The 18448-nt window shown below is 37.5% G+C and overlaps 1 protein-coding gene across 5 annotated transcripts in view; it reads right to left on the bottom strand.

Moving 5' to 3' along the window:
- The window catches only part of CSRNP3 (cysteine and serine rich nuclear protein 3), a 104966-nt gene that overhangs the window by 49292 nt on the left and 37226 nt on the right, over positions 1 to 18448 (bottom strand). The window contains exon 1 of one of the 5 annotated variants that reach the window (XM_027911505.1): positions 10251 to 10319. The exons of the other annotated variants lie outside the window; for them this stretch is intronic. The gene's annotated coding sequence lies outside the window, so the exon portion shown is untranslated. Of the gene's footprint in view, positions 1 to 10250; positions 10320 to 18448 lie in introns of those variants that run through there. 5 annotated transcript variants of the gene reach the window in all.

The following is an 18448-nucleotide window of genomic DNA, read 5'->3' as shown; positions in this document are numbered from 1 at the left end:
TTTTTCATTTGTCTGCTAGCATCAAGGATAACATCAGCACAGCAATGGGAATTTTATTGCTTATCTTGAGTCTTCTCTACCAGCAGAACACATTTCCCCCAATATGTTCCCTGACAGCAGCCTAAATTAATAAAGTAAAAGTATTTTAAAGGCGATTTCCCTTCTCATACCCTAAAAAGATGGTAATGATTTCACTTGCCTTAAAGTCAGTAATAAAGAAATTAAATGAAAAATATTTTCATATATTTTAGCATCCAAAATAATTTTCCTACCATGAATACACATTTTCATAACATTAAAACCCAAACTGCTGTAGTTTTACAGCAAACTTCTTCCTATGTCATTGCAACATTCTAAAGCTTCAGAAAGTACATGAGCCAGTGGTGTGTGTTCACAGCCCAGAAAGCCAATTGCATCAAAAGAGGAGTGGCTAGAATGTCAAGGGAAGTGATTCTGCCCCTCTACCATCATAAGAGCCCACCTGGAGTGCTCCATCCAGCTCTGGGGTCCTCAGCACAAGGAAAACATGAGCGTGTTAGAGCAGGTCCCAAGGAGAGCCACAAAGATGTTCAGAGGGCTGAAGCAGCTCTCCTATTAAGACAAGCTGAGAGCCTGGAGAAGAGACGACTTCATGAAGACCTCATTGTGGCCTTCCGGTACTTAAAAGGGGCTTAGGACCAGTGTCAACTGTTTTAAACTAAAAGAGAGGAGATTTAGATTAGACATTTGAAGAAATTCTTTAGTCAGAGGGTAGTGAGGCACTGGAACAGGCTTGCCCACAGAAGTTGTGGAAGTGCTCAAGTTCAGGTTGGATGGGGGTTGCTCAAAGCAAGCCTGGGCAAGCCTGTTCCCAGGTGGGGAATGGGTGCCCACAGCAGGGGACTTTGAACTGGATGATCTTTAAGGTCCCTTCCAACCCAAGCCTTTCTATGATTCTACTCCATGAAAGTAAGCCGCTCCAATTCAGAAATGTGCTTTGTAAGGAATGCTGATTGCCATTTCTTCTCTTTAGAAAGAAGATGGATAGCAGTATTTAAATAACAGTCATATTAGCAAATCAGTGGGCAGTTCCAGGATGCACTGGTTTAAATCCTTAACTTCATAATTTGATTGCAGTGTTTTCAACTGGTGTTCAAAGACACTGTTTTCAGTCTAACTTTCCAAGAGTTGAAAGGGTTAAGTCCACATGCCCTGAAACTGTGCAAGGATAGCATTTTTGCAACATGCTCAAGTTTGGAAGTTCTTCTGTAGAAGCAGCTATTGAGTGACTGTTTTATCTAAAGTTCTACCTAAACGGGATCAGAACTAAATGAAGATTTTTATTAGAGTATTACTAGAAATATCTTTCAAGACTTCAGCACTTCAGAAACCATCATGATTTTTTTTTTTAAATTAAACTGCTTGATACTTATCAGCTGCAGAACCTCATGTTTCAGTTAGAGTTTTGTTCACAATATTAAGTAGACACACGTATCATTCTGACAGCAGTACAATAGCCCTGGGTTGAGGATGTCAGGCTGTGGTCCCTAAAGACTGCAGCCCCTTGTGTTGGTGTACTTGCAGAGGAGAAGAGTTTTTCTTCCTTTTAAAATCATTATTCAACATATTTTCTAGTGAACACCTTAAAAAAAAAATTAGGCTTTCAATGAGGATTACATTCAAATACTTTGAATAAGGCTCACCGATTTATGGCACAGGCAAAACTTGTAGGGACAGCTTAGATACCACCTGATACAAAGTTGCATCATCAGACAGTTTCCTGTGTTGCAGAAAAGAAGCAATTACCAACTCAGTGGGATTTTTGGCATCCCTGCAATGATAGTGGTTTCTCGGCCAGATTTAGCCCTTTGGCCTAGGATCTTAAAGCACTGAGGATAATATTGTTTTCATCACAATATTTTTTCTTTTAAGAACATGAGGATCATGTTTGTTACTGCTATGTAAAGTTGAAATAATACTAGGCTTGTCAGATATTTAGAAAGAGTGTAGTCAGTGTGTCTGTTTTGACCTTCCAGGTCACAGCAAAGGTGCAAGCTGACAGCACCAGCTGTCATTTGCAGTTAAAAGACTTTAATCAGAACAACAGCTCCAAGCTCATTGGGGAACTCACCGGTTTTGTGACTGAAGGACAAGAAATCAAGGTTCTTGGCTCTCTCTTTCCGTCTTCAGTGACCCTACCACTACTCTAGCTGCCCACCTGGAATTCTCTCCTGCTCCAAGTCCACTGTTGGTAGCACTTATGTAATTATGTGGATACAGGATTGTAAATGCAGACTTCAGCCATTATAAGATTTTAAGAAGTATTTGCCAGTGCCAACTGCTCTACTTTTTCAGAGCAAAAGACATTCTCACTGCCCAGGATGTCTTGGACTGAGAGAAAGGAGTGACCGCATTTACATTCAGAAAACATATTCCATGTCATTTACAATGGCAATGAGTTCACAACTGCAGTGTGTATCCTGCAGTTTTCTTATTATCTCCAGTACTGTGAGAATTCCTGAAAAGCTGTCATATTTAGCTTGTTACGTACTTACAACAGCAAATTGCTACATGCTCCGTGCTGATATTCTTGTTATTTTCTGTAGTTGCAAACAATGAAAAAATTACTTTAAGATCATAATCACACAGGAACAGACCCAGATCAACAATTGCGAGCCTCGTGACATTCAGTGTGTCAAGCAATGACATAGGCAGAGTTTGCAGAGAACAGCAGGATCTTGAAGTAGACAAGCTGAGATGAGTAGAAAACTCAAACCCTTTGAGAACATGAGAAAGGGGTCATAGAAAAGTAGGCAGGCTTTTGTGTCTAACTGTAGAAGTTAATCTAATTAAAAAATGCTAATTTCCCCACAAGCCTTGCCTGATGCCTTAAATGATTATACCACAATAATGACAGCATTAAAAGCCTTAAAAGCTATATATAACCTGATATATCACTTTAGAAACTAAATATCTTAAATATCAAGCAGGAAACAAAGATGGATTCAAAGACCTAGGGCTGCAGAGAAAACAAAGACCTACCACTTATCTCGTAACAGTTATTTTTACATGGCAACTAAAAATTCTGTACACGTAATGACAAAGGTGAGTTTTTAAAAAGATTTTAAAAAACCAATGAAATACATTTGCAGGAACTGCTCAAGAACATTGGAAACAGTATAGGAGTTAAAAATTTTTAAAGTAACCAATATTAATGAACCCTGACAGGTAAGTGGAGAGGAAAAGACCAAGATCTTGCCTCTATTTCAAGAGTTAGAGACAAAGAAGTTGCATTGATGACAGTAAAAATTGATGCTAATGGGGATACAAAGAGATGCATCAGCAGGTCAAAGTAACACCACTCTTAAAGCAGTGCTGAGATATACATGAGAACACAGCAAGAATGCATTTTTAAGGCTAGGATTTTGGGATATTGAGATGGAAAAGGCTAAAAGGTTTATGTAAGTTTTTTTTTTTTTTGCTTCACAGTTAAGTCAACCATCCTGGAGGAGAGATAAACTGCTTACCGGAAAACAATCTTACAGTAAAAATCTGAGGGGGATACATCTCTTGTTAGCAGATACATCATAAATGAACTTTTTTTTTTCTAGATTAGCCAAAAAAAGTACAGATGGAAATAAAAAGACCACTAAAAATACAACTGTAGAAAGTTGTAAGATATGGAAGGAATGAAGTGCCTTTTAAAAAATAAACTGAGTAGCAATTAGAAGAATAAAAGAACCAAGAGTGGGAAAAAAAGCACAGGCAAGCCAACATTTCAGAAGATGAAATATGGTAAACTCTTGAAGATGGGTTGTGGAAGATGAGGCCAAAATCTTTATTTTGAGATCTAGGAAATATATTTGTATCTAATGTATATATACTGAAAATAAGGCACGTGGGTCCTACAGTAACTGAATGACAGAGAAAAATGAATTGAATGAGAATACCAGAAATACCATACTGTGACAATGACTTCCAATTTATGCTAGAAACATAATGCTATCCATTAACTAGAAAAATAAAAAGGAATTCCCCTTGCATTCTAACCCTCCAGCAAACTCAGAAGCAAAATTCACCAAGTGTAATGCACACTGAGCAAAAAGTGGAATATTTGAAAGTTATCACTTTGCTATACAAAATCAGAGAATTTGCTGAAAATACATCAATGACCTTGTACTACAATCAGTGGGATGGGGAATGCCAAAATCCAGAATACAAGACAGGCTGACAACTAAGTCAAATATAGCCTGAACTAGATCTGAAAATTCCTGCCTGTCCACACATCCAGTGTTTCATTCCATCTAAGCAAACAAACAAGGTGACTCTGCTAAGGATATCCAGCACTATGGTCTCTGTTCAACACTCTGTCATCAGCCAAAAGCCAGATCTTCAGAAAACAAACCCAAATGTTCAGAGGCCCACATATTAAATGTCAAATAACATGCAAAGAAATTTTTTTACTAGACAGTGGGTAACCACTGAGGACTCTCAAGCCATAGCCTGACTGCATACAATTCACCACTAGGAATAAACACTAGCAACGAATAGCAAGCCAAGCACTTTTTAATTGCTATACTACTGTTATTTCCATTATACAGATGTTATTATTACTTTAGCTAATGGTTATACTGCAAAACCTTTCTCTGGACTGTAATAAGAACCCACCGAACCACTGGACTGACAGCAGAGACGTGAAATCAGTTTGCATAATCGATTGGATCCCAAAATCCATTTTTTATGAGTAATTCTGTGAGACTTTGAGCAGCTTAACTTTTCCAAACCTAGCATTTCTATATGAAAAAAAAGAAAATTATAAATCAAGTATCTTATTGTTACTTATCCCACAGTTGTGCTGTTAATGGTTAAAATGTACGCTTCAAGATCACCAGTTAGAAAGAACCTATTTCATTAAACAAGTCAAACAATTAGAGGAACAAAATCAATTCAGAGCTACTTTGCACTTTCATCAATAACAAAGGAGGGAGGGAAGGACAATTATAGCGGCAGGTTTGAAAATTTAAGCCCGATATGAACTTTACAATTCTGTTTCTAAGTAATATCAGTAAGTGGATGGGAGGGTACTGTTTCTTCTGATCAGGGTGATATGCTGTCACTTGAATTTAAAAAAAAAAAAAAACACCACAATTCTTCAGGTAGGAAAAATTTAAAACATCTAACATTATTATAATACACAAAGCAGTTAAAAGCCATTTATTTCTCCTCTCAAAGATAATCCCTACTAATTGCTCTAGTTGTGGAAATACATTTTGTGGGAAAGGATAATGAAGACTACTTGTCAAATTGCTCATGTCATTATTTCACTGCAGAATCCAAATACTATAGCCAGACCCATTCCCAGCATGCTGAGTATCAGCCTACAGAAAAGGACCCATGCATAAGCCACTCTGACCTTTCTTGCTAGTTTCTTCTGACCTTTCTGACCTCATTAGGCTGCTATAAAGAAAATAAAGGAGCTGTTGGGTAGTCTTGACGGATTAGAAATAACAAGAATGTGTCTAGGAGTTACTTAAGTACTAAACCAGACCACTGAATCATAATGCTTTTCAAATCAATAAAAAGTATAAGAGGGATGATGATTAAAAAATAGAAATGGATTATGAAAGTATTAAGCGTGAATAGTATGCTTTTTGGAAATAGTTCATCAGCATCCTTAACCATTTATTCTGCTGCCATTTTAAATGGTTGAATTTTTAAGGCACCATTTGAGTGAGGACAGATATTAAAAAACAGTGGTCCCAGCAGAGTTAGTCTCATTAAGTATGAATCTAACTTAAGCACTGTGCTGGAAGAGGGCTTTGGTCTCTTCTGGTCAGATTTATTTAATGAATTCTTCAAATTCCCAAAGGAAGGAAACTCTAGAGGCTGAAATGCAATCTGAATTCCCTGTGTCACATTTCAAACACAACATCATATTATCAAAAAAATCTGTATCTTCACAGACGAAAGGGTAGAAATGCTATGGAGGTGCTTATTCTTTACATACACACCTTCTCCAGTGGAATTACTTGGGATTTTTAAACTCTTCCAGTCCCGAAATGGAAAAATCATGCATTTTTATAGCTTAAATCATAAGAAATACAAGACTTACAAATTGATTTTGCTCTCTAGATATTGGGTTTTGCCATCTCCAGCAAATATTTATTTTTAACTAATTATAGTTGTTTATAACTAATATTGGCATCTTAACAAAACTCTCAGAAAGGACAGCACAGGCCACAACTTATATGCTCCAAGTATTACAAGATAAATTTTACAGCAGCTGTTCTCTCAGTTGCAGTATGGGACACGTGCTTTTTTTTTTTTTATTCTGTATTTCTAATTTCTAGAGAGAGAAGTGCTAAGGGAATTTACAGTCACAGAAATCTTCTAAGTTCCCATATATTGTGATTTCTGATTAAAAGCTCTTGTACTTAACCACTAGAAAATATTTATGGGAAGAGAAGAATTTTTCTTCATATGCTAAACTACGACTAAAAGAAGACACTAGTAGATAGGCTGACCTCAGCCAAAGGGTTCAGGCTGTATTATGCTATGCATTAAAATGCAGACACCATCACATAAAATTAAATTATGTCCTTTTTAAAATTAAGACTATGCCATCATTTCTTCCTGAAATATCCTCTGTTCAGCTGTCCTGCAGTTTTATAGATCTTGACATGGGAAAACTGTTGCAGTTGTGATAGTGGGGACTGTCCCTTTCAGAAATTTACAGCCATTGGTAAATCTCTGCATGTCTCACATCTCTCCTGCACTGAGTGCACAAGCAGCCCCAAGCCAGCAGGAGGGAGGAGGATGCACACACTGCATTTGTGCAGGAGCTCTCATCGGGCTTTATCCCCACCAGCTAAAATATCTTAAAGCAGCACTGGATCCAGATACTTTCACACTGCACATAGAGCTAAGTTAAATGACACAGTGGTTGGAAAACAACATAATAATGTTTCTAGCAGAGATTTCACAGTTGCTGCATCTGGGCAGCTGTTCTAGCACAACTGGATTAGTAATTTATGCTGTCTCTCTGCTCCCCCCTTTTAAGATAGTGGATTAAGATTTGAACATGTAAATTTTTCGTCCTCATCACTATTCAGGATTTGTGAATGCAGAGACATTTCAAGACTTGTAGAAGGGTTTTGGTTTGGTTTGTTTTTGTTTGGGCATTTGTTTGTTTTTTGTTGTGGTGGGTTTTTTTTTCCCTTTGTTGTTAGCCAGATATTATGGTGTGAAGATAAATGGTGGACAGGCCCTTGTGTTTGGATATTTGGAATATTAAAAAAAAAAAAAAAATCAAAGCAGAATTGGTACAAGTTGGCAATTCCTCCCTATTATGTATGATAGGGGCAAAACCCATTTCATCAAAATTGTCATATTACAAGTATGGAGACATTTCTATCATCTGTCTCTCCTGTAATAAAAAGAGAAATTCAAAAGGTCCCACCTATTTGAGGTTAAATTATTAATTTTTCCCAGCTTGTCCTTGTTTTGGAATTTGCTTATTTCTGTGGATTAGCTACAGCAGTTAACCTGCCATTTAAAGAGCACATAGAACAAAATTCACAAAACAAAAGGGCAAGGGAGAGAAAAAAAAATCAAAACAATAGGTAACTGTTCTTTTATCATATTATTTATTTATGCTATTATCTCATGTATTAGGTATGTTATATTACGTTATTTATTAAATAAAACCTGGAAAAGGAAACTCCTTTAAACTCATCTCTTATGTAGACCAGAAAATGAGCACCAAGTACCAGAGGGAGAAGTAGGGATGTGGTGGGAACTCCTGTCCTTCCTCCACATCTCAAATCAGAACAATATGACAAAACCTTGGTTTCACACTGCAGAACTTTAATAGCAGATATAGGAAGGGATCAGTAGTAGGCAGTACATGTCTTTCAGTGACTGATGATGACTTTTTAGGTGCAACTGTATCAACAAATTTTGCAAGATCACTAACATTTAGGCATCTAGGAAGTTGATTCCAAAATCTGACACATATTTTCATATTTACTGAAATAAATGAAGCATTTTGATCACTAAAAAAGTAATTTTTAAACAAGTCTAAGATTCTTATTAAATCCCATAGTAAGTCAAGAATAACATCCTCTCCTCTTATATGCGTTACTGTAAGAAAAAAACCTCCCCAAAGTGTTAACACACACAGTATCATCATGTAGGTAAAAAGCCTTACTTTCAAAAGTTTTTCTTAAATAATGACTGTATGATTAACTTATGTTGCAAGACTTATTTATATACCCTAATTCAAAAACAGTTGACATTATTACACTGCAGTTGACATTATTACACTGCAACACAAATATAACATGCTTCTGGAAGAGTTTCCCAAAATTTTGCATATATATATATATATGCTATCTGTCTAGAGAAGGGCAAAAATGAACAGTACACAATTCAGTTTGCCATAACGTCATTTACTTCCTACTTGCAGATTCCCTACAAGCCTCCTCTCTTAAGCAGTCACTAACGGAATATTGGTCTATTACCTTTCTAAATCACATTTTTAATTGCACCCAGCAGTGGACAAAGCACTAAGGATCATTTGGAAATTTTTTTCTGCGGCGTTTACCAATCTAACTTAATGGAGCACCTCTTGAGTCAGCAGTACCATTTTCTCATTTGAGTTTTTTTGCCAGCATACCGTACTGTATGCTAAGCACACAAATAAGAGAAATGTACTTCACATCACTTAAGTACAGCTAACGAAAAATACTTCCATACTGAACGTGTGGTCTAGCGGGTAAAGGCGCTGCACTGTCACTGCAGAGACCCAGGTTCGATTTCCGGTCGGGGCCCCTCCCCGGGCAGATGGAGCTCGTTAGCCCGTAAGGCAATCCATCTACGTCCTGAGGACCTCGCTGCCACCGTCCAAGCTCGCTTGGCCCTGGCAGATGAACCTCAGGATTAAAGGGTGGGCTCAGTTCTGCGCACACTGTGTCTCACCTAAAAAATCCAATGCGCAGGCTGGAAGGTGGAAAGACCTTCCCCGGTTCTTCGTTCGTGAAGACTGGCCATTAATTAAAAAATTATGTGAAAATTCCAAAGTATTCATCTTTACTTATGCACCAAAAATTAGGAAAGTTGGGCCAAGTGAGCCTTCATTAAGTGTCTTGTGTACTCTTCACTGTAGAAACTTATCAGATAATCAAAATCAGACACAACACAATATATGGCTTAAGCTACTGAAAGAGAATCAACTACCTTCAGTAATGTGTGATAAGGATAATCCAGGTAAGGTAAAAAGACATAATATGAAAAGTTCATTTGAGTCAGGCTATAAAGACATTCACCAAGGTAAATCTGGAAAGAAGATCAGTAACTCTGTGGTCACGGACTACTGCTCTACATGGGCATGTCCACTAGATGTTGTACTCAATCTGCATACCACTACAGTCAGACCCCCCCCAAAACCAGCCAGGTTTAGTGTCTGCATTAATATCATGGCTAACCCATAAATCAAATAGACCCTTCACAATAAGGGTTACTTACACTCGTGCTTCCTGATCTTCCCTTCATCAGTACATGTAACGTTTAAAAATATTCTAATAACAAACAAGTAAAAGACAACAATTATACACGTTTTCCAGTATCTAAATAAAGCTTTCATGAAGTTACAGGTTATGCAAGAGAAAATGCTATCATTATTTTCTTGCTATTTATCAAGCACTTTAAATTACATCATGACATTACTAAAATATTATACTAATTACACGGAGTTCTCTGAACGCATTTACTATTTGAGATGTGTTGACCAGCTCTTTGTAGCTAAATCATATCCCTTACTTCCAGTCTTTGGAAAAAACAGAAATTACAAAAAAAGCCTTGAAAGCAACTCTTCAGATTAAGTTGGTGTTTCGTTTTCCAAAACATTAAAGACCTGATACCTTTGCAAGCAACTGACAAAAGATGCAAATATGCAACAATTAACTTATTTACAAACATGGGCAACAAGTTAGGAACATTTTACCTGTCTGCATCTAATTACACTGAAAGCTGCTGATGTATACTAATGCAATAGCTTTCAGCATGAATTTTAAGCATTTTTAAACACAAAGTTGCAGCTGGAAACCTGATTTTTCTTTTACTACTGTTGTTCCAAAATTGCTAATCAAAATCTCTGCAGAGATGTAAAATATAACATCGTGTTTTGTATCATCAAAAGCTACAAAAATGAAACTGGGCCTGTATAATTGTATAGATATATGCATGTGAATAACTGCTACTGCACTACTGACCTTGTGATCTCAAAGAACACCAGTTTCTCTCAGGAGATTTTTACATCTCTGAAATCATGTTTTCAGTCTGTAGACATTTCCTTAATCTGTCCTTAAAAAAATGAAATTCATGTCTCATTACTGTTAAAATGATACCAATAAACTTTTAGAACTTCTGTCAAAGCATTGGTGATGCCATGTGCAAACTCACTGAATAAACAGAACATTCAGTTTGTCTGCAATGAAACCAGGTACCATATTGGGGTGAAAAAATTCAGAAAAAATGTGAGTCACATGTATGAGAAAGCCATTGGAGTTATATTACCAAAATGTTTAATTGTTGCAAACAATTATTTACTGACTTATAAAATAATATGTATCTTGGAAGAGCAGACCTGACTTTTAGGAAATTACATATATATGTGTGTTTATATCTATCTATCTATATAAAATAAATGATCATAAACCTTTAAGCATATAGCCAGTATGCACATTTGGTTTCTGGTACACATGAGCTACTTCAGCTCTGACACAACAGGGAGTCTGAAAACCTTGCTGTATTGCACTGAACAGAACACAATTCATTAATTGCAAGGACAATTAAACATTAATCCTGCTTACCATGGTAGGTGACAGACTTGCCATCTGTTGACGTCCTTAAAGCAAGGTTGGATATCTTTCTAAAAGACATTTTAGGATATCGTTTTTGGGAGAGGTAGGGGGGTAAAAGGAAATCCAAACCAAAAAACTAACATTTGATCCATATGGCAAACCTGTGGCTGGGGTATGGAGAGAAGGGACTGGTGGCCCAAGCCAGCGACAGTGCTGGCTTTGCCATTACAGATGCCTGTTTGTGTCTGCCACGTTTAACCCAGCCAAGCCCCACACAGCCACTCACTCACTCCCCCGCCAGGGGCACTGGGGACAGGATCGAAGGGTAAAACCAAGAAAACTCATAGGTTGAGATAAAGATAGTTCAACAGGGTAAATGAAAGCCATGCATGCAAGCAAAGCAAAACAAGGAATTAGTTCACTGCTTCCCATGGCAGGCAGGCGTTCAGTCATCTCCAGGAAAGCAGGGTCCCATCACGGGTAATGGTGATTTGGGAAGACAAACATGTCACTCCAAACATCCCCCCCTTCCTCGTTCTTCCCCCCAGCTTTATATACTGAGCATGATGTCATATGGTCTGGAATATCCCCATGGTCAGCTGGAGTTACTGTCCCACGTGTGTCTGCTCCCAATTTGCCATACATCCCCCACTTCCATGCCAGTGTGGCAGTACGGAAAGCAGAAAAGGCCTTGGCTCTGCTCTGCAACAACAACATCATCTCTGTATTATCAACCCTGTGTTCAGCCTAAATCTACAACACAGCCCCATACCAGCCACGTGAAGAAAATTAACTCCACCCCAACAAAAACCAGCACAGTGACCCTTTCCATTTTGGCCCCAAATACTTGTGATCCTGCTTTAAAATGATGTTGGAATCTTAGCTTGGTCAGTCTTAGCTTTCGTCCTCCAATTTTCATACCCTCCTTCAGCCCAGGCCATGACTCTCCCAGGGTACAGCTCCTACACATCGTCTTTTCTATGATCTTGGGCATCAGAGCTGAACACTTCCTATTATGCCATTCTCTTCTTAAGGGATAAATCAGCTTTTTTAGGATCAATATGATTTGGGAAAAGAAGATTTTGATCATGGATACAGGAAGTGTAGGTGATGATCAAATTCTACATCATAAAGGCAAACTAGATCAAATCCCAAAAGCATTCATTACTTTCTGTTTTATACCATTAATATATCTTGCCTATACTACTGCTACGTTTGCAGGTATCAGAGTGTAGGCAGATGGACATGGAGCACACAACTCAAGCTTTCTGAAGCAAGAAAAGAGGTAACAAAAAATGCCTTATTTTTTGAGGTATGCAAACAAATGAGTTTGTAGCTAATCTAGTAACATATGACTGAAGTGATGGAGCATAGCATGCCGTGCAGTATAGGTAAAAATGAGTGGCTTTATCAACTTCAAAGCAAAAAAACAGGCTACAAAAGATGCATGGGCACAGGGGAGAAAGTGGAAAATACAGGAAAAATCGGGAGGTGGTTCCATTATCAGCTGCAGGGTGCTTATGATCCAAATGTCATGATAGACTTATGGCAACAAGAGGGTTTCAGTAATTAGCAGATGGTCCATAAACTTATGACAAAAAATATATTTGGTCTCTAAAAAGTCTATATTGTAGCATTTCACTGTCCTTTATTTGTGTGAAACTAAAGATTCCTTCACCTACAAAGCACAATAAACAATTCAAAATAGAACAGTGTATTTATATAAAGACCATAAAATTCATCCAAATTTAAAAAAAAACCAAAACCAAAACAAAACAAAAAAAAAAACAACACACACACACACAAAAATTAAAGTAAAACCTTTCTCCATTTTGTTTTAACAAAATTTTCTGAAAATCCAAGCCTGGCTCATCTGCAAGCCAAAGTTCTAGCATATCGCAACATTTAATGACTTTCCTAGGCACGTGCTCTGACCCAATTCCTACCATTCTGTGTTAATCTCACAGTGAGAAATGTATATTTAAAATGTGAACTTAAGCTTTATCTGAAATGTCACACTTTGCCCTCTCTCCTGGCTGCTCTTTTGTCTGTCTGCAGAACATTCTCATTTTTTCAGAAAATTCTCACATCCTGAAAGGAAGATCAACTTACTAAAGCAAAAAACATTTTTGATGCTTACTTGAAGTCCAATAGTTTGAGTAGCTTTATTCATACAGTAACCTACTGACTTGTAATGTTGCTGAAATAGGTAAAGTCACAAGAATGAGCCTTGCCACTGCAAGCTGTTACAGACCAGCTACCCTGGTAGCTTTACAAATAATACATTATTATAACGCACAATGTAATTAATTAAATTGTGTTACCTTCTTGCTCAGAACATATAATTAGACGTGACAGCAAAGGTAAAAATTGTAAATAGTAGCGTAACCATGAAATGGTATCTCTGCTCCAAGATTTTTTCTGTCCCTTCCACACTAATCACTCAAACCGAAGAATACTACTTGAGTAAAACAATGTGTAAAAGATGAAAAGCAGTAGGAGAAATCAATGAGTGTGCTTCAGTTAAAAAACAAAAAGAAACTTGATCACTTTTTGGTAAAATGTAGGTCACCTATGGTTTCCATAGTAACCACTGAACTATTGCTCTGCAGATGACCACTGCCTGTGGCTGCTTTCCTAGCAGGTGATGTACAAATACAGTCATACCTCATTAAAAATAAGAAAGGGTAAAAAAGGGCTTGGAATTGCCATTAGTTTACTTGCAAACACAGCTCCTGCTTAAACATTTTCAAAAGTCTTTCCTAATCTTGTCTAGATAAAATACTCAGCTAACCAGTTAAAACACATAAAACTCAGTTTTCAGTTCTAAAAAATCTGCTCTTTGTATCTCGGGCCTGAAGTCTCCAAAATGGAGACACACAACTTTACAAGAAGTTGTAAATACAAAAAATATTTTTACAGAGCAACTCACTAAACATCAGTAACACAGAAGTCAACGAGCACTGCTGTTAGGTTAAGCTTAGTTCTGTGACAGTGTATTGAGTACATTCACTGCAAGTGGGAGTTAATGGGTTGGCATATTAATATTTTGCATACAAGTGAAAACTAGTCGTGTAACAAGGTTGGAGCCATGGATAATAACAGTTAAAGCCTCACTTGGGACGAAGTCATATAGTCTTTAGTAAGCTTGATAGTGAAACTTCTCACCACTATTACTCTGGGGCACATATAATTGATGATGAATTCATTAAAGCACAAAAGACTCCGTGTTACAAAAAGAGTGAACTGGCTTTGATAGTGAACTGGGAAATAATGGGACAAGGCAATGACATTGATAACTGCTAACTGGTCTCCCCCTTCAGAACAATCATATCACTATTGTGTGAGTTCAGACTAAATGAGCTACTTTTTTTTTTCAGGTATTATAAAAACTCTGAAATATAAGCTTTGAGGTCTGGAAGCGAGCAACATCCCTTAATGCTATTAATAGTACAAATACACTGCGGTAGTGTAACATCAGTATTCACATACACAATTAGAACACCAAAAATGCCACATATTCAGTAGACAGAAAAATGATGATCAACATTGTTGAATACCATCAATGAAGAACCATGTCCCCTCACCTGCTCCAAAAGTTCAAAACAGACAGATGAACAGGTACATGAACACAAGGCACTGCAGCAAGACTGCTGGGAAGACAAACAGACAAGCCATGATTGAATGGAGACAGCTTGAGAAAGCTGTCTGGTTTCCATCAGAGCTTTAGAATCAAACAATTCATGCCGCTGTTTTTAATACGCTGAATTGCCACATTCCAAAGAAACAATAGTTTTTATATATTCTCCTAATTGCAACTGCTGAAAACATCACTACAGTATTTTGTGGAGGGGGGGATCGATACTCTGTTTCTTTATATTCCTGTAAGGATCAGGATCTCCAATACACCATTATGCTCAGTGCACACCAGTGGACTGCCATGAGCACTATGACATCTCAAAGAGCAAGACTAGAATACATGTGGGAGATGAATCAGGGCTACAGAGGAAGAAGAAAGTAAGAAGTCAATACAGCCTCTAGCAATCAGAATACTTTTCTTTTTCTCTAATGTTTCAGTCAAAGTTCTTGAATTTTTTGCTCAGAGGTCAGTAATTCTCACGGATTTAGTCCCCCCTGCCCCCCTGCAGTCCTACATTTAATGTATATCATTGCTGTCTTATAAGACTGTAAACTACTGCAGGAAGTCTATGTTTTCTGTAAGCAGATATAGCCTTTCATCTTAAACAGGTCCAGGTCTAGGCGCAGTAGGGCCAAAAAACCCTAGCCCAATACAATCATTGAAGGCTAATAAGACTGAAAACAGAGATAAGAAATACAGTTGCATCTTTCTTGTAAGCATCAGAACAGCACTTCATTAAGAAGCACCAAGAAAAGATACAACTCCTGAGTACATCTGCTTGTTAATTTTACTTTGCAAGCACATCTGCTAGTCTATTAAACCAAAACAAAAACAACAAACCAAACAAAAAACAAACCACAAAAACAACAACCAAACCAAATCCCATGGAAGGCTGTTCCCAGATCACTGCTAGAGACTGCAGATCCCTTACAGCATGTTAATACAAACAACACCTGTATCAACTGATCGAGAAAAATCCTTTGAGCAGGAACAAGCCACTGGATTGAAGGAACTTCTTTTAGAAGATCTACTGCCAGCAGAAACTATGCCTTTATGTTGCTGTCCTTCTGGTGTTAACTCCCCTCAGTCATGCCTATTCCTAAATCAGCTGCACGTGTGAGCAAATAACAACTGAGCAACGTTCAGCAAGGAGAAAACACAACCCAATGGCTCATGTATGGAGAGTGGAACAGGCTGACATTACTTACAAAGTTTACAGTAATGCACGATCATAGAGTGGTTTAGTTGGAAAGCACCTTAAAGTTCATTTAGTTCCAACCTCGCCACCATGGGCAGGGATGTCACCCATGAGGATCAGGTTGCTCAGGGCCACATTTAACCTGGCCAGTAGGACTTTGTTAAAGCTTTGTTAAAAGCACTGAATCTAATTTGGCTTTAAATTTCAAAACATCTTAAAAGCCATCTATACACAGACTGGTAGGAAAAGTTGTAAACTAGTATAAAATGCAGAATACATACTAAACATGGCACTAGATAAGGAGAGGATATTGCAATAATCTTTCTGAAGCTTCATTTGCTTTGTAAGAGCACATAAAACAATTCAAAGAAATGTGCTGAAGGGCCATTAGGACTCTCACTAGGGATAAAAGCCAGAGTTAGGATAGAGCAGAGAAAGCAAGCATGAAACATTTTTTCAGACAAAAATGAAGCTATTCAAAGTCATAAGCTGGTAACAGAAAAATCCATTTTTCCCTCCTTCTTGATTTGATTCACCAATTATTTCCCTACAGAAGTTAGTATAATGGTATCAAGCCACCCACAGCTTTTACTGGCATCCAAATGTTGTAATAATGCTGCTTCTTACCTGAAGAACAGGACAGTGACTTTTAGTACCCAAGACATCCTAAGGTTTTTTACCCTTTGAGAAACACATTTTAAAATTCTGATCTTATTTGCTAAAGACCATGAAGCAAGTCTTCACTAAAATTAAACTATCTACACTCCAACGTTATGTATTCTCCAGAGAAGGAGGTTGGCTGAGACTAGTTCAAATCCAAGCTAAAAGAAGAACTTCTGAAAGAATTTTCAGGACTGTGGGCTTACATATGTTCTTCTTTGTCAAGAAAGCCATTGTCATCATGATTTTGCATTTTTAAAATTGCATGCATGTATCTCTGGTGAGAGAAAAACAATAAACTTCACATTCTGTGAGTCTATAAATTAGACCATAAAGTTATTTAAAGTATTTTGCACGTTGTAGTATATAAAGACAGCAACTGCTATAAAAAGTCTCAAATCAGGTACTAAGGGTTGATCTGGTATACTACTCCAGTTGTAGATCTAATTTTTACTCTGTTTAACAAACCAAGGGCAATATCCAACCATCCTGTTTGATTTTTATCAAATCTCACAGACAACCACCAAACATAATTTTATACACTGTGTTAGCATCCTTCTAAACTAGAGATCCCAGATTTGCCTGCAGAGGGTGGTTCCAGACCTGCTGACAGTACATACTCCTGAATATGGACCAGGATTTATTCATATGTTCTCAGTGCAAGGTGCTTTCTCTAACTGATAAATACAGAACAGATCTGGAAGTGCTACAGAATCTCAATCAACATTTCCCAGTAATTTTCTAATTTGTTTTTGAAATATGCTCCATACACACCAATGTGCGAGAGGATGACTCACTTCCACTAAGAATTTGCAAACTCCTGGAGCATTAAATTCCTTTGATCTTGATAAACTGGCTCATTCTCATTCTGTTCATTAGCCCCCCCTCTTTTCCCAGTTTTGAGCCAGCCAATCTGTAGCCCTTTCTGCAAGCTGACATATTTACTAAGTAAAATCTGTTACCACTGCTTTCTTGCTCCAAATGAAAAACACCCTGTTGCTTGTCAAGCTCCTCATCTTAGGGAACCTCCTTCTCTCTTTTCTTTCATACAGGACATAGTCAACAAGCTGTCTTCCCACCCTGATCAGCTCTTCATTAGCTCCTCTCTGTGTTTCCCCAGTAACCACAAACTGCTGACCTGTGCATTCTGTTCTTCTTTTTTTTTTTTTTTGACTCTCACCTAATGAAATTTCATCAAGTAGCATTTTGCTGATGACTTGCAAAAAGTGCCAGAGAGTCTTTGAAAACAATCCAGTGGTGTCGCTTTGAACCTTGTCTTGATAAGTACATTTCTTAAGGGTTAACCTGGAAATGTAAATATCTACATGACTTGAGAAATAGGAACGTCTTAAATTGTAAGCATAAATTATCAGTAATTTTACAGAGAGTTATTTGGCAACTGTAATAGGGCTATTTTCTTATCTGTTCTATCTTAAAAATTAGTGCATGTGGAGTCTGCCACAAACAGGTATCCACATTTAGACAGCAATTCAATTTCAATACTGATTAGCAAAAAGCATCTTCATATTTTTGCTCTACTCTTTTGATGGAAAAATACTGTACAGCCCAAAAAAATCCTTTAGTACTTGATTCTTTACCAATCAAAATCATGGTTGTCATAGAAACTGTAAAAACTGAAGTCAGTCATGACATAACAACAGAGTAATGGAAAATGTCTGCAGGCTCAGGTTTTTGTATTGGAGAGATTTCTATGAATTTAACTAGGAGCCAAGCGGTTTCCTACATCCAACAAAGAATATTATAACAACGTGTATTATTATGTTTTTAATAACCTGCTCAGAGTCTGAAACGTAACAGTATTTATCACTCCTGCTCTACACACTGGCTACATTAACAGCAGACTCTTCCCAAAACATTCAGTGCTATAAGGGGAGTGAATTTCTCTGATCACACATCTTAGATACCCTGGAGGGACTTTTGGTCAGTGTTCTTAGCATTCCTCAGATCCCATTTTTGGCATTTTAAATTGATGCAAACTACTTTAAAAATCTATATTGGCATTAATTTCTCTTGCATATGCTGTTCAGATCTGCAGGCCTCTGCCACAAGCCAAGGTGATTCAGATTAATTCCAAACATTATTTCAGGT

This window comes from Empidonax traillii, unplaced genomic scaffold (assembly GCF_003031625.1).
Source record: "Empidonax traillii isolate 1590-97213 ecotype Southwest subspecies unplaced genomic scaffold, ASM303162v1 scaffold33:size3420811, whole genome shotgun sequence".
Taxonomy (NCBI): Eukaryota; Metazoa; Chordata; class Aves; order Passeriformes; family Tyrannidae; genus Empidonax; species Empidonax traillii.
The sequence above is the reverse complement of the archived record's forward strand: the minus strand, read 5'-3'. Positions and strand labels throughout refer to the sequence as shown.